The 22794-nt window shown below is 35.3% G+C and overlaps 1 protein-coding gene across 6 annotated transcripts in view; it reads right to left on the bottom strand.

Moving 5' to 3' along the window:
* The window catches only part of LOC307184502 (uncharacterized protein), a 300163-nt gene that overhangs the window by 270464 nt on the left and 6905 nt on the right, over positions 1 to 22794 (bottom strand). For 4 of the 6 annotated variants that reach the window (XM_079918033.1, XM_079918032.1, XM_079918034.1 and 1 more), the window contains exon 2: positions 2917 to 2964. The gene's annotated coding sequence lies outside the window, so the exon portion shown is untranslated. Of the gene's footprint in view, positions 1 to 2288; positions 2998 to 22794 lie in introns of those variants that run through there. The other 2 variants (XM_079918036.1, XM_079918031.1) reach the window with 2 other exon arrangements.

Here is a 22794-nt window from a genome sequence, read left to right on the forward strand (position 1 = left end):
GGAATGTTTCAGTTAGGGAAAGGGAAAGGAACCAGGAATAAATGCCACGCCACTGTATAAACACTTGTGAGGGTCACAGGCCTAAGATACAGGCCCACGAAAAGACTGAGATTTATTCAGAAGACTATAGAAGTCTGTCATCCACCCATATTTTACCCACAACAGTAAAATTTCAATGTAGTAACAGAAGATTACAGATACAATACATACTCTTTCTGAGTAGGAATACTCAGGGAAATCCAAAAGGGAAGAAAGACAAAATCAAGGACACTAGAGAGACATGAAGCCCCAAGGAAATATAACTAAAACTCACAATATATACTGTGCTGCTCATCAAATTAAAATCCTGACCCTAAAGTCCTACTTCCCTCACTTGTTTTACCTGATGCAACATGTCTGGCTTCCAGCAAAAAGTTACAAGGCAGGCCAAAAGTCAAACACACACACATGACACAACAGACAAACATGCATACTCACACACAAATACTCTGAAGACACCAGGCTATCACCAGAATGAGACTCAGACACAAATGTTGCAAGTAGATAAAATGCATCAAAAATGGGTAGTATAAGCAGAGGTACATATTCTAAGGAGCAATGAAAAGACACACTAGACATAGAAAGCAGAGTAACAGAAATGAAGAATGCCTTTCATGGGATCGCTAGTAGATTCCATACAAATCAGAAAAGGATCCATAAACCTGAAGATAGGTCAATAGATACTTTTCAAACTGAAAGGCAAAGAAAAATAAAGAAATAAATAAGGAGGATGGTAAGTCCAAGAGCTGTGAGACTGTCAAAAGATGTAACATATATGCAGTTGGGCTTTCAGATAAAGAAAGAGCAGAGAAAAAGAAGGAATGACAGAGAGAAGAAGGGGAGAGTGTCGGAGAAGAAGTACATAAAGGTAAAATAAATTCTTTATTTTTCATACTCTTAATTGATCTAAAAAGAGAACTTTAAAGCAATAACAGTCATAATGTATTGAGTGAGTATATCACACAGATCAGTGACATGAATGATAGCAAAGTCACAAGGGACAGGAGGGAGGACTTGAGAATTCTCAGTTCTAAGTTACCTGCACTATACACAAAGCAATACAATGTATTTGATGGTGATCATGCAAGATATCAACTCAACTATATCAATAAGCACTTTATATGTGAACGTCCTAACTACACCACTGACAGAGATTTTCAAAAAAGATAAAAACTTAACCCAAATATACACTGTGTAAAGGAACCACACTTAAAGTACAAAGAATCCACTAAGTTAAAAGTAAAAGAACAGAAAAAAAAGTATACCATGCTAACAATAACCAAAAGAAAGCTGGAGTAGCTGTATTAATTTCAGACAAAATCAACTTCAGAACAAGGATGAATATCAGGTTTAAAGAGGGCATTATAAAATGATAAAGGGGTCAATTCTCCAAGAAGATATCATAATCCTAAATGTGTATGCATGTGACAAAAGAGCTTCTAAATACATCCAGCTAAAGTTAAAATTTAAAGGAGTAATAGACAATCGCACTATTATACTTGGGGAATTCAATGCCCTTTTATTCAGTAACTGGTTAAGCATGAATTAAATCAATAAGGATATGAACTGAACAGCATTATCAACCAACCTGACCTAACGGACATTTATAGAATACAACATACAAACGATAGCATAATACATATATCTTCTTCTCAATCTCACGTGAAACATTCACAAAACTAAACAGTATTATTGGCCATAAAAGCCCTTAACCAATTAAAAAAAATAGAAATCATACAAATTAAGTGCTCAGACAATGGAATTGAACTAGAAATCAACATCTGAAAGACATCTGGAAATTCCCAAATATCTGCAGATTAAAGGACACACTTTTAAATAAATATATGTATTAAAAAGGAGGAAGTATAAGAAAACAGTAACTTAAGCTCTGCACTAGAAATCTTGAGAAAGAAGAGCAAATTAAGTCTAAAATTTTTAAAAAACTGTAAATTTGTCCTCTACTATCAACTTATTTTTTTAACCTGGAAATGTCCTTGATTCTCTCATTTGAATTTTAAAGTATTTTCAGTATACTGTTAACAAGAATAAAAAAGAAAATAATAAAATTAGAGCAGAACTCAACAAAATTGAGAAAAAAAGAGAAATTTAAGAAACCAAAAGCTTTTTTTTTTTTTATAAAGCATGAATAAAACTGATAAATCTCTAGTGAGGCTAACAAACAAAAAATAGATAAGATACAATTACAAATATCAGAAATGAAAGTGGTTTATCACTATTAATATGTGGACATTAAGAGTTAACAAGGGAAAATAATAAATTTATGCATATACAATTGAAAATTTAGATGTAATGGACCAATATCACATTTACCAAAATTCACTCGAAGAGAAATAGGTAACATTAGCATCCTGTTACCTATAAAAAAATTCTATCAATAACTGAAAAATCTTTCAAATAGAAAGCACCAAACTTAGATGATTTCACTAATTAATACTATGAAATATTTAAGGAAGAAACAATGTTCATTCTCCCAAATCTCTTCAAGAAAATAAAAGCAAGAGAATCAATCCTTACTCATGCTGTGATGCCAGCACAACAGAAACAAAACCAGATTCAAATATTACAAGAAAGAAGATTACAGACCAAACTCCTTCAGAAAATTCACACAAAATCCTCAACAAAGCCAACAAACTATAAAAGGAATTATTCACCAAGACAAAGTGGGATTTGTTCTAAGTATACAAGGCTGTTTCAACACGCAAACTTCATAAATTTAACCTACTATATCTGCAAGTTAAAGGAAAAAAAATCATATAATCATGTTCATGGATACAGAAAAGCTATTTGAAAAATCCAATACCCATTCATGATAAAATTTTCACAAATGTTTCAATTAAGGAATATTCTAAAAATTACCTGATCAGTACTCTTCAAAACTGTCCAGGTCATCAAAAACAAGGAAGTCTGAAACATAATGAATAAACATAATGTAGTTTTCTGAAACAGGAAAAAAAACATTAAACAAAACTAAAGAAATCTGAATAAAGTATGTACTTTAGTTAATAATTATGATATATCAATACTGGTTCCTTAATTGTCACAAACGTAATATATTAATACAAAGTAATTTTTAAATTTATTTATTTATTTATTTATTTTTGGCTGTGTTGGGTCTTCATTACTGTGCTCGGGCTTTCCCTAGTTGCAGCGAGTGGGGCTATTCTTCCTTCTGACTGCGGTGGCTTCTTCTTTGTTGTGGAGCACAGGCTCTAGGCGCACGGGCTTCAGTAGTTGTGGCACGTGGGCTTAGTTGCTCTGAGGCATGTGGGATCTTCCCTGACCAGGGCTCGAACCCATGTCCCCTGCATTAGCAGGCAGATTCTTAACCACTGCCCCACCAGAGAAGTCCCCAACTTATTATTTTAACCTGGAAATGTCCCTGATTCTCTCATTTCAATTTTAAAGTATTTTCAGACCTTAAAAGATTCAGTTAGCATACTGTTAATATACATAAACCTTTATTTCAAATAAATCTTTTTCAGCACAGTAAAAGAGCATGTGCACGTGTCTGTCCACGTGTGTGTATGTGTTTTGGCAGTTTATATATTTCGCCAACAGATTCTATGAATTACTCGTAGTTTTGAAATGTGTCAACTGCCAGGATAATGAAGAAGTGTTTTATATGACTGCTTCTTTGAAGGTAGAATCAAGTAGATTTCTTCCAAATGTTCCATGAGAAAAAAATAGTTTAACTGGGGGTTAATTATTACTTCAATCCCTTTGATTTGCTCCATTTAACCAAAAGCCATGGAATAAAATATCTTTCACACACTAAATTTTGGGGAGTGTGTACATGTGTGTGTGCACATGCGTGCGCACACACGAAGGTATGTGCACCTTTGGGGCACTGGCATAACTTTTAATTTTTTCCCTTTGACACCATGTAAGTAAAGATGTATTAATATAATGAAACAAACAGAAATGCATACAAAGAGCACCAGTCAGTACTATTTTTTGAAAGGAACACACAGGCCAGGTTATTTGAAAGTTGTTGATATCACTGCCCTACCCAAGAGAGGAGACCGATATTGCGGCTTTTCTTGTTTTCCAACATTGCTTTCTAAGAAAGTAGAAAATGAAGATTGATGGTGCTATTGAAATCTAAATTGAACTATCCTATGACTTAATCCTCTCCACATGAACCAGTAACAACTGTTGTCCTAGCCTGTTTTAAAATATTCTCAGTGGATTATATTAGAAAGAAGGAAATTTATCTTTGAGCATCTTAAATTAGAAAATCTCTCCCAAATCCTGAATGGTTTAGTTTTCTCGTCATCTCTCACCCTCGTATCTATGCTTCCAGGCTGTATTTAAAACAAAAAAGAAAAAGAAAAAAGGAAGGAAGGAAGAAAAAGAGAAAGAGAGAGACAGGGAGAGAGGGAGGAAGGGAAGGAGGGAGGGAGGGAGGGAGGGAGAGAACAGAAAACTCTAACCTTTTTGTGACTCGGTGCCCAAAGCAATTCATCTACGTAACTGCCCTCAGAATGTTTTCCAAAATGCCCATATCTATAAAAAGGTTAAGGAGGGAAAGCAGCTGTATGAAATACGTTATAAATTCTAAAAATGATGAGAGTGTTTTTAAGTAAAGAATGGATTCTGAATATGATAATGTTCTTAGTTTAAGTTCATTTTGGAAATACTGCTCTTCTCTTCAAGAATAATATTTAGAATACAAATTATCTATAGTCTTGTTAAAGTCCCATGGACATATATATTTTTCTACAATTTTTAAATTACAGATTTGATTACTACACAGAGTAGACTTGCACATTTCCTCATGTATATATCCATATTCATTGTCAAATAAAATTGCCTATACTTTATTTTATAAAATATTAAGCATGTATAACAAAAATGTGGCTTATTTTAAAATAATAAAAAAAGCATGTTACCTAACATATTTGTTAGATAATAAATTTGTTGAATGTTACCTAACATGTAATAACTAACATGTTTATTTTTCATAAAGCTTATGAAGAAATTACCTTTGAAGTACTTTAATTTTTTCTATTCTTTTTTAAATGTGTCTGGGTTACTCTTGGTTCTTTGCTCTTCAATAGACAGATAAAGTTTGAAATATATAACAACTTAATTTCTCCCTATTTTATTTTTCTTGATCTTATTCACCTGTGATAAGAATAACATACACAATAATTTATTAGATGCCCATTCTTTTCAAACTTTAAAACTTTGTTAGAGCAAACTGCATATTTAGAGCAGAAATCAGAAGTTGAACAAAGAAAGAAAAATAAAAATTTGGTGTGACCACTTTTACAAAACACAATGGATTAATTTCTACTTTCACACCATAAACTTTATTTCTGGGCAGAGGAATTCATTGTGTTGCAGGTTAAGCAACATTAAATTTTAAAACACCACCATGATTTTATCCTATGAGCATTTAAGAAACTTTTATATTTTAGCCCAGTTACATATTTAATGGGTTACACTCTGCTAGGCAGCAGCAGCATTAAGAAACTTCTGAATAATTGAGGTCTATGGGAATGACATATAGGAACATTATTAGGATTTTTCATTTTTTATTACAGTCAATTACACTGATATGCTAATAACTTTTGAGATCATGCATTTATCTGCTTAAGAGAGCAGGCAGGAAAAAATTATCTGTGTTCTAAGCCACAGAATATAGTAGCACAGAAATATTCACAACGAAAATTTCGATGATCTTGTTTACTCAGCAGATTAAGAGAAGTCTGGTGACAAGAGGTACAAATGGTTTAGCTATTATTCACCAAGCCTCTTAAACAACATTAATGGCTACAACATTTAAATTACCAGTGCTAGTAAATCTGTGTCTATCTTATAATTTATACCTGCTCAGGCAAAATACAACCATGTTATTTCAAGGCATAGTGCAGGGCTCTTAGGGTCCCACTCCCCAAGACTGCAATTGCAGTTTGCAAAAACCATGCATCAGTATTGGGTAATGTGCGAAGGTATCAGCTAACCATGTATATGTTCAAAGTTCGTAGAAACAATTAGCTTTTATTCATCAGAGTTTATCCATCACGTTACATTATGATCTGGCTATCTTGAGATACAGTCCTCTTCCTATCATGAAATCAGTTGCAAGGGATTTAGATGTCTGAATTTCACATTGTTTTCTTACTTTCTTTCCATTATTCTTGCCTCAACCCTCACTTGATTTAGGCTGGCCCATACATATATATCACATCTCTGTCAGCCCATAAAGAAAGTCACAGAAGTGACAGAGGTGTTAGCTGAAGCTACAGTTTGGTTTCTTCTGAGACCTTCTCCTCGGCTGCCTTCTGAGTGTGTCACCACATGGTCTTTCTATATGCAGGCCTCCCGAGTATCCCTTCCTCATCTTGTAAGAACACTAGTCATACTGGATTAGGCACCACTCTTAAGAGCCTAATTTTAACTTAATCACCTCTTTAAATAGCTTATCTCCAAGTCTGGTTATATTCTGAGGTACTGGATTTGGGACTTCAAAATAAGATATTTGGAGACACAACTCAGCTCCTAACAATGGACCTGTGGTGGAAAGTTAAATTCAATCAGAAAATGCTACAGGGAACGCTGCTCAATATTCTATAATAATCTAAATGGGAAAAGAACTTAAAAAAGAATAGATACATGTATGTATATGTATAACTGAATCACTTTGCTGTACACCTGAAACTAACACATCATTGTTAATAAACTATGCTCCAATATAAAGTAAAAAATCAAAAAAAGAAAAAGAAAGAAAAAGCCAATACATTAAAAAAGTCTTGGGGAAAGAGAATGTAAGGGATTGCAGTAATTCATCACGGCTAGAGAAGAGACTTGGAGGGAGCCAGAAATGGCAAGAGACATTGTAAGGCAAGCAGGACCAGAGGACCAGATCATAAAATCCTCAAAGCCAAGTGGTTACCAAAATCCATGTTCTTCTCTTTCTCCTGAGCACACAACCTGACTTCATTTTTCAGGCTCGTTTTCAGCTAGATGTTACCGTGGAACTAATTTCCAGACAACAGAAAATGAGTGCCATTTCTAGGCTTTTAGAAAGCAGCAGTGCCTTATTATGTTATTCATGATTTTTTTTTTCCTGATGGCTTGAACCAGATTATAAAGAGCCAGAAGACAGAAAAAAAGTGGGTCCCTGAATCAGTATACAGCAGGGATCTATCTAAAAAGCTAGCAACATCCATGTGGCTGATTCATAAGCAAGAAATTTAACATAGTCTGTCACCAAGCCACTGTATACTTTGGGGAATTTATTCGATTCTACAGCCTAATCTACCCTAACCTGTCTATATAATTGGATTTATATATTTCCTGAAAACACCTGAAGTGTTAGAAAATTGAAAGAAGGGGAGGGATCTCATCAATTCTGATTTAGAAACTGTATTCTATACACAGTGAGAAGCACAGATTAAAGGGGCATACCTCTAGACAAATCTGGGTCTCAGTAATCATCATGAAATGATAATAGCCTGAACCAGTGTGTGGGGATTTAAAAATGGCAGAAAAAAATGACAAAATATTTTACTATCAAATCTATTTTCTGGCAGTGATTGATTTTTGTTGTTGTTGTTGGCTAAGATATATACTACTCTTTTTTTCTTTAATCCCTATTGGAGTAAAATTGCTTTACAATATCATGTTAGTTTCTGCTGTACAACAAAGTGAATCAGCTATATGTATACATATATGCCCATATGCCCTCCCTCTTGCATCTCCCTCCCACCCTCCCTATCCCACCTCTCTGGGTGGTCACAAAGCACCGAGCTGATCTCCCTGTGCTATGCAGCAGCTTCCCACTAGCCATCCATTTTACATTTGGTAGTGTATATATGTCAGTGCTCCTTTCTCACTTCATCCCAGCTTCCCCTTCCCACCCTGTGTCCTCAAGTCTGTTCTCTACGTCTGTCTCTTTATTCCTGCCCTGCCACTAGGTTCATAAGTACCGTTTTTTTAGATTCCATATATGTGCGTTAGCATACGGTATTTGTTTTTCTCTTTCTGACGTAACATCAGTCTGTATAACAGACTCTAGGTCTATCCACCTCATAATAAATAATTCAATTTCATACCTTTTTATGGCTGAGTAATATTCCATTGTATATATGTATCACATCTTCATTATCCATTCATTTGTTGATAGACATTTAGGTTGCTTCCATATCCTAGCTATTGTAAATAGGGCTGCGATAAATACTGTGGTACATGTATCTTTTTGAATTATGGTTTTCTCAGGGTATATGCCCAGTGGTGGGATTGCTGGGTCATATAGTAGTTCTATTTTTAGTTTTTCAAGGAACCTCCATATTGTTCTCCATAGTGGCTGTATCAATTTACACTCCCAACAACAGTGCAAGAGGGTTCTCTCTTCTCCACACCCTCTCCAGCATTTACTGTTTCAAGATTTTTTGATGATGGCCATTCTGACTGGTGTGAGGTGATACCACATGGTGGTTTTGATTTGCATTTTTCTAATGATTAGTGATGTCGAGCAGCTTTTCATGTGTTTGTTGGCCATCTGTATGTCTTCTTTGGATAAATGTCTATTTAGGACTTCCATCCAATTTTGGATTGGGTTGTTTGTTTTTTTGATATTGAGCTACATGAGCTGTTTGTATACTTTGGAGATTAATCCTTTGTCAATTGCTTCATTTGCAAATATTTTCTCCCATTCTAAGGGTTGTCTTTTTGTCTTGTTTATGGTTTCCTTTGCTGTGCAAAAGCTTTTAGTTTCATTAGGTCCCATTTGTTTATTTTTGTTTTTATTTCCATTTCTCTAGGAGGTGGGTCAAAAAGGATCTTGCTGTGATTTATGTCATAGTGTTCTGCCTATGTTTTCCTCTAAGAGTTTTATACTGTCTGGCCTTACATTTGGGTCCTTAATCCATTTTGAGCTTATTTTTCTGTATGGTGTTAGGAAGTGTTCTAATTTCATTCTTTTACATATAGCTGTCCAGTTTTCCCAGCACCACTTATTGAAGAGGCTGTCTTTTCTCCATTGTATATTCTTTGTTGAAGATAAGGCGACCATATGTGCATCAGTTTATCTCTGGGCTTTCTATCCTGTTCCATTGATCTATATTTCTGTTTTTGTGTCAATACCATACTGTCTTGATTACTGTAGCTTTGGAGTATAGTCTGAAATCAGGGAGCCTGATTCTTCCAGCTCCGTTTTTCTTTCTCAAGATTGCTTTGGCTATTCTTTGGGGTCTTTTGTGTTTCCATACAAATTGTGAAATTTTTTGTTCTAGTTCTGTGAAAAATGTCATTGGTAATTTGATAGGGATTGCATCAAATCTGTAGATTGCTTTTGGGAGTATAGTCATTTTCACAATGTTGATTCTTCCAATCCAAGAACATGGTATATCTCACCACGTGTTTGTATCATCTCTGATTTCTTTCATCAGTGTCTTATAGTTTTCTGCATACAGGTCTTTTGCCTCCTTAGGTAGGTTTATTCCTAGTTATTTTATTCTTTTTGTTGCAGTGGTAAATGGGATTGCTTCCTTTATTTCTTTCTGATTTTTCATTGCTAGTGTATAGGAATGCAAGAGATTTCTGTGCATTAATTTTGTATCCTGCTACTTTACCAAATTCATTGATTAGCTCTAGTGGTTTTCTGGTGGCATCTTTAGGATTTTCTATGTATAGTATAATGTCTTCTGCATACAGTGACAGTTTTACTTCTTTTCCAATTTGGATTACTTTTATTTCTTTTTCTTCTCTGATTGCCATAGCTAAAACTTCCAAAACTATGTTGAATAACGTGGTGAGAGTGGGAACCCTTGTCTTGTTCCTGATCTTAGAGGAAATGGTTTCAGTTTCTCACCATTGAGAATGATGTTGGCTGTGCGTTTGTCATATATGGCTTTTACTATGTTTAGATAGGTTCCCTCTATGCCCACTTTCTGGAGGGTTTTTATCATAAATTGGTGTTGAATTTTGTCGAAAGCTTTCTCTGCATCTATTGAGACGATCATATGGTTTTCCTCCTTCAGTTTGTTAATATGGTTTATCACATTGATTGATTTGCGTATACTGAAGAATCCTGGCATTCCTGGGATAAACCCCGCTTGATCATGGTGTATCCTTTTAATGTGCTGTTGGATTCTGTTTGCTAGTATTTTGTTGAGGATGTTTGCATCTATGTTCATCAGTTATACTGGCCTGTAATTTTCTTTAAGACATCTTTGTCTGGTTTTGGGATCAGGGTGATGGTGGCCTCATAGAATGAGTTTGGGAGTATTCCTCCCTCTGGCAGTGATTGATTTTTCTTTTTTTAAAATTTTATTCATTTATTTTTGGCTGTGTTGGGTCTTCATTTCTGTGCGTGGGCTTTCTCTAGTTGCAGCAAGTAGGGGCCACTCTTCGTCGCAATGCACGGGGCTCTCTTGTTGTGGAGCACAAGCTACAGATGCACAGGTTCAGTAGTTGTGGCTCATGGGCCTAGTTGCTCCGCGGCATGTGGGATCTTCCCAGACCAGGGCTCGAACCTGTATCCCCTGCATCGGCAGGCAGATTCTCAACCACTGCGCCACCAGGGAAGCCCAAGTGATTTTTATACAGTAGGAGAGATGGTAGAAGCGGAGAAGGAAAAGAAAGATTCCAGAGTGATATCCAAGTGTCTACTTTGACAGCTGGTTGAATTAGATCTTGTGCGATGAGGAGTGAAGATGTACACATAATGTGATCAATTTTAAACAAATTTAAGTGTCCAGGCAACTTCTACGTGGAGATGTGAGTGAGCTTGATATACAAGTTTGTAACTCAAGAGAACAACATGAGTTGAAGATAAAGATCTGTGAAACTAAGAAATCTATTTGCATTTTTTCTTTCTACAGGTGAATACTATCAATCTGGATCCTTGACTCTTTCCTAGTCAAATCTCTCGCAGAATTCTCATGCAGAAGTTTAGCGTGAATATTTGATGTATTGAACTAGTCAACATTTTTATTATTTCTCTAAAATATTGGGAAGAGAAAATAAAATATATAGCATAATAACAATATTATAACAAATATAGTCATGTGTAATTTATGAAAAAAATCTGTGAAATATTTTACCAAAAGTAAACAGTATCTAATTATTTTGGGCTCTCTGTTCTTCTATGTATTTATACATGTATGCCTGTGTGTGTGTGCTCTTACATGCATTGCTACATATGTGTGTGTGTGTGTATGATTCAGATTGTCAAGAGAAATTCTTTGCAGATTTTGGTTTGATTTTATTTATTATGGATTTTATTCAATATGTATTGTACTGAACTTACTGGATAACTTCTTGAGAATTGACATCTTAATATAAAGTGTTCTAACCGATAACATGTTATATGCCTCAATTTACTTAGGTCTTAATATATTTTAATAAGGCTTGTAATATTTCCATACTGGTCTTATACAGCTTTTGTTATGTATATTCATTTTATTAATGCTGCTGTGGCAAATCATCTATGTGATTTTTAATAACATTTATTGTTGAAGTGTGGATGTTATTTTTAATGTTAATTTTGTATCCAGAATCCATGATAAACTCTGCACATCTAATAATTTATATATAGTATTTTAGGGGTTTCTATAAAAACAAACATATTATCTGAAAATAATAACTTTCGAATACTTTTCCAATCTTTGTATCTCTTGCCTCATTTATCTCTGGGTAGCATTTCCAAAACAATATTAAATAAGATTGTGTATCCTTGCTTTGCTCTTGATCTTGAGTTCCCATTCTTGTAATATTTCATGATTAAGTATAATATTTGCTCCATATTTTTTAAGATATATTATGTATAGCAAAGACCACTAACTGTTGATGAAAATCTATCCTCTACTTTATGAGAAAAAGTTTGACCAAATTTCCTAGTCAACCTTGCAGTTCCGTAAGCTGTGTGACAAGTTCCAGCAAATGAAGCTGATTAAAATTGATGTATATAATTTCAAGATTGTCCATTAAAACTTCTCAGGTAAAATATTTATATTCTCTCATACTCTATGACCCACCCTAAAGACAGAAATTGTTATGACCAAAGAAGGATCCTTTTGAAGCATGACCACCTACCCCAGTATGTCTGGGGTAATAAACCTGGCATTCTAAAAGAATGATTCGTAGTTCCCCCAGTCACTATCAAAGATATCCCATTTTGAATAACACATTATATGGTCATCCTATTTTAAAGGCACATGATGAGAGATAAAGCAACTGACCCCTAAGGTCACTAAGGGACAGCTGTTCAACAATGTGAATCCACCCTGAACTGTTAAGTGAGTGAAAAATAAACTTATACTATTTTTGAATGTATTAAACAATTTAATTATTCTGATAAGACTATCAGGCAATGGAAATACCCTTTTATAATTAAATTTTTATCACAGATGGATTGAAATTTCATGAAAATATATATTCTGTGCCTACTAGGTGAACATTATGAATTATTTTTCTCTAACATGCTAGTGAATTACATTATTTAATTTTATAAGGTTAAATAAACCCTGAATTCCTGAAATGAATCCAATTTTATTTCCAGATTCATGATTCATACCACAAAGGTCTAACTTAAGATTTTTACATTCATAACCATGAATGAAATTAGCATAAAATTTTCCATTTGGTTATGTCTTCATCAGTCTTTGGGTCAAGGCTGTACTTATCATACAATAAGATAAAGGTCCTGAAATAGTTTGAGCAAGCTTGAAACTAGGTGCTCCTTATAAAGTTGGCAGAATTCACTGGAAACAAAATCTGGGACTGTTAATTTGTTGTAAGATATCAGAATATTGATTCAACTTAATAAATTATTACAAGATTAGTTTTTCTTTGGGGGTCATTTTTAGTAAATTATTGGGAAAGAAATGCAATTTTCCCTACTGATATCAATTTTAGTAAATATAACTTTATATTTATATTTGCAGAACACCATTTTGTTCCATTTTCTTTTGAAATCCCTTATTTTTTCACTTAATCCTCACCAAATGTTTTTCTATTTTGGTAACTGTCAATGAAGATACTGTTTAGGCAATTTTGATATTCTCTATTACATTTTTCTCTTCTATTTCAATAATCTGTTTTTTGTTTATATGCTAACTTTCATATATCCTATTATATACATAAAAGCTATACATTTTTCTTTAAGTAGCATTTAGCTGTATACCACAAGTTTTTATAAATAGCATTTTCCTTATCTTTCATTTTAATCTTTTTATCTGTTTTTTCAATTTGAATTTTGGTTCACTGATTTTTTTTTCAACTTAAAAAAGTTTTTTTTTTATTGAAGTATAGTTGACTTACAATCTTGTGTTAGTTTCTGGTGTATAGCAAAGTGATTCAGTTTTTTATATATATCATATATATATATATATCTCATATATATATATGTACATATCTATTCTTTTTCAGATTCTTTTCCCTTACAGGTTATCACAAAATATTGAATATAGTTCCCTGTGCTATACAGTAGGTCTTTGTTAGTTATCTAATTTATATATAGTACTGTGTATATGTTAATCCCAAACTCCTAATTTATCCCCTCCACTTTCCCCTTTGGTAACCATAAGTTTGTTTTCTATGTCTGTGTGTCTATTTCTGTTTTGTATTCATGAGTATTTGTATCATTTTTTATAGAGTCCACATATAAGTGATATCATATGATATTTGTCTTTGGCTTACTTCACTTAGTATGATAATCTCTAGGTCCATCCATGTTGCTGCAAATGGCATTATTTCATTCTTTTTTATGGATGAGTACTATTCCATTGTGTATATGTATCACATCTTTATCCATTCCTCTGTCAATGGACACTTAGGTTGCTTCCATGTCCTCGCTATTGTAAACAGTGCTATAATGAACACTGGGATGCAAGTATTTTTTAGAATTATGGTTTTCTCCAGATATATGCCCAGGAGTGGGATTACTGAATCATATGGTAGCTCTATTTTTAGTTTTTTCAGGAACCTCCAAACAGTTCTCCATAGTGGCTGAATCAATTTACATTCCCATCAACAGTGTAGGAGGGTTCCCTATTCTCCACACCCTCTCCAGTGTTATTATTTGTAGACTTTTTGATGATGGCCATTCTGATTGGTGTGAGGTGATTTCTCATTGTAGTTTTGATTTGCATTTCTCTAAAATTAGCCAACATGAGCATCTTTTCATGTGCCTTTTGGCCATCTATATGTCTTCTTGGAGAAATGTTTATTTAGGTCTTCTGCCCATCTTTTTGATTGGGTTGTTTACACCATAAGCTCATTTCTTTGAGCCTTGTTTGAGGACAAATTTGAGGCCAGTGTTGAAGGCAGTTTACTCTGGAGAGAACTGCTCCTGCTTCTGACATTTTATATGGATGCCATACCACCTCCAACAAATTGTACACCTGAGATTGCCTGATATCCAGACAGTGTGAATTTGGTATGCAAACCTGCTGTGATGTTGACCTGTGGTTATGAAATCTAAAGAAAAAAAAAAAAATTCCCCTCCTGAGAGCCAAGGTTTATAAAAGCAGTTTTCCTTGAAGTCATGAACTGTGTGTACTTTCAAAATGAGGTTGGGCAGTTACAGCTAACTGTTACAGTAAAGATTAAGTATTCCTGGATCCCAGTTTAATGGGGCAAAGGGTCTCTTATGAGCTTCCACACATTTGAGTAGGCTGTGGGCTTTATCCACAGTGGCCTAAAAGTTAATAAGGTTTATCAAATGTTTTCAAGGCAAAAGAAAGCTTCAGTGCTCTGCTGACATCTCTAGATACGCTTTTCAATTAGTTTTTAGCTTCTGAATATTCTATACCTCCTTTCCAACTAGTTGATTAAGTTAAACATATTTTAACCACCATTCTTCAGTTGTTTTTAGATGAGGATGAGTACTTTACCTAATTGCGACAAACAAAAGTCTACAGTTATTTTTAAGAGTAAAAAAATATATATATATATACACCCTTAGTGGAAGATGTTTGACCACAAAATTATCAGAGCATTTTATGATAGTAAATTTAGTCAAGATAATGAAAATTATAAATACATAGTTAATATATAAAATATTTTATTTACCAAAGATTGGAAAATTATTTCAGTCTGAAATATTGTTTACTTTTACCAAAATAAAAGCATACATGTGCTTGGCAGGCACTGCCAACAAACACCAACATCTTGAATTTGACTTTCCACTTTCCCTAATGCTATGGCTTGATGATTACACAGACTGTTTTGAGCCATATACAATTGTTTAAAAATGTTTTACACTAGATAAATGGAATTATCAGCCTCCAAACCTCAAATACTGAGGGTTTTTTCCCCCACTTCTCCTCAGCTAACTGTACCAATAATGGATGGGTGAAATTACTTTCTACTCAAAATAAGATAAATTCCACTCAAAATAATTAAAATTTAAGGCCAAAAATATCTCCCATAGTAAAATGTACAAAGGTAGAATTATTCCAGAGTTGGTTGTTTTAATCTTTGCACTTGATTTCATGATCATGCCCTTAGTTTTTCTCAAGTGAGCTCTCCTCATGTTTCTTAGATGACTTTGCCATTTCCTGATGTTACATTCAAATATGACAATGTTTGCAGGAGGAAGATTCACTTTTTTGAGAATGAGGAAAATTTTCCTCGAATTTACCAAAGGACTTGCTCTCTGCATCACTGCCAGACTGATGCTGTTGTGCATATGCCTTATTACTGTATTACCACAATGAGTTTAAACTAATTAGGATTTATACCTGAGCGTCAAATAAGGCATTGCACTGAGGAGTGAAAACATTTTAAAAATCACATTAATGTTAACAAGTATGATGGAGAGAAGGGATTATTAGTAGTATCCAACTTTAGAAGTTCCCTGTGAAGACTGTCTTCTGTAATCCTTTACAATACTAAAAACTGTGAAAGTTCAAAAACAGCTACGGTGGAAACCTATACCTAGAATCATCTATGGGCCTATCATTGTCATGTGTCAACAGATTATTGGTTGCCAGAGGCAGGGGGTAGGGGGGAAGTGTGCGTAACAGGTGAAGGGGGCTAAAAAAGATACAAAAATTTTAATTACGTATATATGTGTGTATACACACACACACACACAATTTTATGTAATCCTCAGGGAAATCACGTGAAATGTCCTTTGGAACTGCCCCAATTTTGCATAGTGCGAAATAAGTTTTAGAAAGACTAAGCAACATTCCCAGAAGCATATAACTAATAAATGGAAATCTGAATCCGTTAGTCCTCAGAAACAGAGTCTCTATCTATGGGTACAGCTTCCCATATATGTTTAAGCATAAACATGTGAATATAGAAATGAGCAGTAATATACAACATGTTTATTTTCATGTATTTCAATGTAACACTATTCACTGCAACAAATATCAAATTTTTTCTAATGGCTGGAACCATCTAATTTGCATCTCTACATGTGAAAATACCAAATATCAGTGTATGATGTTTTTAATAAAAACAAGAATGAGGTTTATACTAGCTGTGCATAAATTCTAGAGGTTTTGTACTATATCATGATTCTAATGCTACACACACTACAGCTGATGTGCTATCCTTCAGCTGATCTTTTGAAAGAAAGTTTCACTAGAATGGAAAAATTATGAACGACTGCCAGTATACTCATTTGTCCAGCCTCATTTTTTCCTTGTAGTAAAGATATTTGATTAAAGATCTAAGAAAGGAATGCCTGAAGGAGGGGAAAGGAGATGGAGTACTGATCCTAAGCAATTTAATTACACATGTGTTTCTGGAGGAGGGTCCTATCTTCTCCTTGGCTTCATCAATGGTCAGAATTTCCCATTTCAGGTTATAAAAATAATTATGATCTTTCATCAAAAAATGCCTGACTCATTTTACTTCATCTTGAAATAACTGAAAAAAAATTCCTGGAATTTTTTTTTTCTTTTGCTGGTTAAACATTAGCCCACCTGCTGGTAGCACTCTAAAGAGGATAGCATCTCTTAATGTTCACCTGATAAAATTACTGATGTTACATATTAAGGGGGTGAAAACTAAAGACTTCATAAATTACCACAGAATAGAACAAAATAAACATAAGATGTTTTCTTCTGAGTCCCAACCCATGCTTTCCAACCATTAAATTTCTTCTACTTTAGTTTAATTTGGTTTCAATAGCATTCAAAGGGAAAACTCCCCTTGTTTTCTTAGGTGTGATTTATAAGAAACATTAAGTTTAAAATTAGATTTTTTTGTTGGAATTTCTCTGACAGTCAAGTCCCCTTAGGAAATTACTACCCTCACTTGAACCTGCAGAAGTAGCAGATGAATTATGGCTCAAAGGACAACATCCATTTAGGAGACGTTGAGAAGAATCGGGGAAATCAAGGAGGTGGGAAGAACAAAATTCTGATTTAATTTGTTCAGCCAATTTCTGAAAGGACTGAGTTCTCCCATCTACACCAGTAAATACATTCGAAAGAAATAAATAAAGAGCATCATCCTTTAACAGCCACAGGCATACTTCATTTCCCTCAGGAGGAAGTGAGCAGGCCGCCCTAGAGAGCTTAATTCAGGAGCTTTCACGCTGTTTTCAATGGTAGATTTTAAAAGCTAGTTCAAGATAAAGTATGAATAAAGCTAAAGAATGACACAAATATAATCATCAAGAAGAACTGCCCCCTGGGCTTCCCTGGTGGCGCAGTGGTTGAGAGTCCGCCTGCCGATGCAGGGGACACGGGTTCGTGCCCCGGTCCGAGAAGATCCCACATGCCGCGGAGCGGCTGGGCCCGTGAGCCGTGGCCGCTGAGCCTGTGCGTCCGGAGCCTGTGCTCCGCAATGGGAGAGGCCACAACAGTGAGAGGCCCGCGTACCGCAAAAAAAAAGAAAAAAAAAAAAGTAGAACTGCCCCTGTATCATTTACACCTAAGAAACTAATTTTTACAGCAGCAGAGTTATTAGGCTTTGTTTTGTCTTGCTGAGAAACATAAGTGAACAGTGCTCTAAATGCTTTCAGATATTATTAATTAAAGGAGCATTTAACCATAATTACTCCTTTTTAAAGACTTCACAAAAAAACTAATTCTAATGAAAATTTATACAAAATTTCATCATAGAATAATAAGTGAAAAAGATCAAAACCATATGGTTTAAATTACAGAAATTTATTTTCTCACAGTTCTTGAAGGTTAGAAGTCAAAGATCAAGTTTCTGGCCAATTTGGTTTCTGGTGAGAGCTCTGTTCCTGACTTACAGACAGGGATGGGGTAGGGTGAGGTTGGGGGGAAGAGCTCTCTGCTGTCTCTTCTCACTTGTCTACCTATGTTCATAAGCAGCATTATTCACAACGGCCAAAAGGTGGAAACAACCTAAATGTCCATCAGAAGATGAATGGATAAATAAACTACAATCGAATATTATTCAGCCTTAAAAAGGAAGGAAATTCTGACACATGCTACAACATGGATGGACCTTGAAGACATTAATGCTAAATGAAATAAGCCACAGAAGTACAAATACTGTATGATTCTACTTATATGAATTACCTAGAGTAGTCAAATTTATAGAAACAGAAAGTAGAATTGGGGGAGAGTAGAATGGGGAGCTGTTTGATGGGTACAGAGTTTCAATTTGGGAATATAAAAAAATTCTGGAAAAATGGATGGTGGTGATAGTTGCACAACAAAGTGAATGTACTAACGCCACTGAAATGTACACTTAAAAATGGTTAAAATGGTAAATTTTATGTTATGTATATTTTACTGTATTCAAACATTTTTTGAAGTGTGCTTGCTAAAAGAATTGAAACAATACAGAAATATATGAAGTTTATCTCACTATTTATATGTAAATCTTTAATTCATCTGGATTTATTTTGGTGTTAAAAATGAAGTAGATCCAGCCTTAAAAAAAAAACGATAAAAACTATATGGAGAGGTATTACTACTGATCCAGTACATACATGCTTTGAGGGTTTTGTTTGCTTATTCTTATCCACGTAGTTGTTGTACATGTGGGTGTGTACACATACAGTTACCCCTAGGTTTCTTGGGATTAGTGATATCTCACTGATAGGTATGAAGAATTTGACACTGACTGGTTTAGGGCTAGAATTTGTATAACATGGAGAAGAATAACCAGTTGCTAGTTAACTGTAATCAGGTTTTCAATAGTTAAAGTAACTATTTTTATCTGAAGAAATGTCCAATCACTTTTTCTTCGTACATACTGCAATCTAACTAGGAAAGAGGATCATAAAACTTTGAAGAATTGCTCTTCCTCTAATCATACTAAGATCTCTCCTTCAAAGGTATATTTGAGATATATTTAGTTTTTGTACCTCACTGCACACCCATATCTCACCTCACCCACAGCTTTTCCTTGAGAAGAAAACTTGACCAAAGAAAATAAATCTTCACCCATATGAAGCTAGGATTTGAGACAATATTTAGGAGAAAAATTAAATTATTTTCTTTGAGTCTCCTGTTTAATAAAGAGAGAGATAGAGAACCCCCTCATTCTAATTTGTGTCATCAGAGTTAATTTCAATTTTCCTTTCAGACATAATGGATACAGTGGGCAAAGTTTTCAAGACCCTTTTACTTTGCTTGAGTACTGAGATAAGTTTGAGGGTGGGAATCCTACTCTCAAAAATATGAAGCCAGAATCCAAAGCCAGAATGACCTTCATTTTACTATCTCAAATGGAAGGCAGAAATGTAAGTTCAAGAACTGCTGACTTAAAAACACTCTAATCTTTGCCATTGACCCATATCTAAATGGTTTAAATTGTTCTGTTTCCCCGGTGATTTGCCTTTAGACCCATTATAAGAAAACTGTCTATGAAAAATAAATAAATACAGTATTACCTCACTTATATGTAAAACATAAAAACACTGAACACACAGAAACAAAGAGTAGAACGGCGGTTGCTCAGGGCTGAGGGGTCGGGGAAATACAGAGACACAGGTCAAAGGGTACAACCTTTCACTTATAAGATAAATAAGGTCCAGGGATCTAAGGTACAGCCTGACGACCATAGTTAACAGTATGATATTGCTTACTTGAAAGCTGCTATGAGAGTAGAGCTGTAATGGCCTCACCAAGACAAAAACGATGACAAAATGGTACTCATGTGAGGTGAAGGATGTGTTAACTAACCTTAACATGGTAGATATTTTGCAATATACATGTATATCAAATCATCACACTGTATACCTTACATAACATTATATGTCAATTATATCTGAAAAAAGCTGGGAAAAAAACGAAAGAAAACTGTCTGGGTGCTTGTCTTTGGGACCAGCAATAGTGGAGATTCAGTTTAGTTTAGAGAGAAGCTAAATCCCCAAGTGAATATGTCAGTGATGGAGGATTCTGAGATGTGAGGAAAGCAGCCTTCATAAAAGGCCCTGAATTAGGGGATGAAAGGAAAATTTATGGAGATAATTTAAACTTGAGAAGGGACACTGCGACTCAGCAGTTACAAGAGAGCCTTGACCATCATCAAAAAATCTAGAAACAATAAATGCTGGAGAGGGTGTGGAGAAAAGGGAACACTCCTGCACTGCTGGCGGGAATGTGAATTGGTACAGCCACTATGGAGAACAGTATGGAGGTTCGTTAAAAAACTACAAATAGAACTACCATATGACCCAGCAATCCCACTACTGGCCATATACCCTGAGAAAACCGTAATTCAAAAAGAGTCATGTACCAAAATGTTCATTGCAGCTCTATTTACAATAGCCCGGAGATGGAAACAACCTAAGTGCCCAACACTGGATGAATGGATAAAGAAGATGTGGCACATATATACAATGGAATATGACTCAGCCATAAAAAGAAACAAAATTGAGCTATTTGTAATGAGGTGGATAGACCTAGAGTCTGTCATAGAGTTAAGTAAGTCAGAAAGAGAAAGACAAATACCGTATGCTAACACATATATATGGAATTTAAGAAAAAAAATGTCATGAAGAACCTAGGGGTAAGACAGAAATAAAGACACAGACCTACTGGAGAACGGACTTGAGGATATGGGGAGGGGGAAGGGTGAGCTGTGACAAAGTGAGAGAGAGGCATGGATATATATACACTACCAAACGTAAGGTAGATAGCTAGTGGGAAGCAGCCGCATAGCACAGGGATATCAGCTCGGTGCTTTGTGACCGCCTGGAGGGGTGGGATAGGGAGGGTGGGAGGGAGGGAGACGCAAGAGGGAAGAGATATGGGAACATATGTATATGTATAACTGATTCACTTTGTTATAAAGCAGAAACTAACACACCATTGTAAAGCAATTATACTCCAATAAAGATCTTAAAAAAAAAAAAATGAGAGCCTTGACAAGGATAAAGGTAAAAGGTAAAGTAATAAAAGTTTAGAGTGTATATTTGATACCAAGCCATCAGAATGAACTTATTCTACACCAGCTTTCACCTGTGTATGTTTGATTTTTAGGACAGCGAAATAGATTGTAAGTTGTTAAAATCGGCCAAACACTAGAAATTAATTTTTATTCTGAAATATCAAGAAAAATCTAAGAATTTTTGAAATCCTAAAGTTCAGGAACAGCCTCTGCTGTATTTCTGGCCAGTGCCTGATCACCAAGATTCCATCGTTAGCCCTTTTCTCGTCTTCCTCCTCAGAACTGCTGGGGAAATCCTTTAAGATCTTCAGTGGTTTAAATCACTTCAAGCACTACCTGTAGGCTGATGAAATGCAACTTTGTAGCCAAGTTTTCCCTTTCTGTACAATTTCCCTTTCCACAACTCCAATCTCCTCAAACTCAACACATCTAAAGCTAAACCAGTTTTCTTAAATGCTCACTGATCACTGCTTTCAGCCACTATACAGCACCACCTGAGATGCACAACTATAAACACAGAGGTCATCTCCTAACTATATATTATGAGGGTAAATTTATTATCTCTCCAGAAATTAACACTATTTCAAGCTTATACTAGGAGTCCATTAAATGGAGAAGTATTAAATGTGTGAAAGAGGAGAAAATGAGGAAGGTGGTCCCATACAGTGCCTAAGCAGTGATGGGAATAAAGTGAAGTCACGATTAAGAGAAGTAAGAGGCTCTTATTTCTCTTATTGAGAAAGAGGCTCTGAAGGAGTTCAGGGAGACAGAACACATGCACATACGAAAGAACAACCATGTGAAGACACCCTGAGAAGGCGCCATCTATAAGCCCAGGAGAGAGACCTGGACCAGACCCTTCCTGTACAGCCCTCCGTGGAAACCAACCAACTTTGATCTTGGACTTTTAGCCGCCAGAATGGTGAGAAAATAAATTTCTGTTGTTTAAGCCAGGGGTCCCCAACCCCTGGGCCATGGACCCGTAGTGGTCCACGGCCTGTTAGGAACCGGGTGACACAGCAGCAGGTGAGGGGCCGGCAAGCAAGCGAAGCTTCATCTGCCGCTCCCCATCTTTGGAAAAACTACCTCACATTACCACCTGAACCATACCCTCCCCTGCCCCACCTGTGGAAAACTGTCTTCCACGAAACCTGTCCCTGGTTCCAAAAATGGTTGGGGACCACTAGTTTAGGCCATACAATCTGTGGCATTTTGTTAGATTAGCCCTAGCAGACTAATGCAGGTTTTATCAGGTAATATTAGTATATGCAGGTATTAGGATATGGCATTTAGTATGTCTAGGGGAGAACATTACATCTATAAAATTTTAAAAGCTGGATCTTCTCCTTGAAGGGTAGAATAGAGTTCAGTCTTAAGCCTGTATACATAATCTTGAAGAGGAAAAGCTATCTGAGGAGAGGTGTCTGTTTTCCATCAAGATTT

Source organism: Stenella coeruleoalba, assembly GCF_951394435.1.
Source record: "Stenella coeruleoalba genome assembly, chromosome: 3".
In the NCBI taxonomy this organism is placed as follows: Eukaryota; Metazoa; Chordata; class Mammalia; order Artiodactyla; family Delphinidae; genus Stenella; species Stenella coeruleoalba.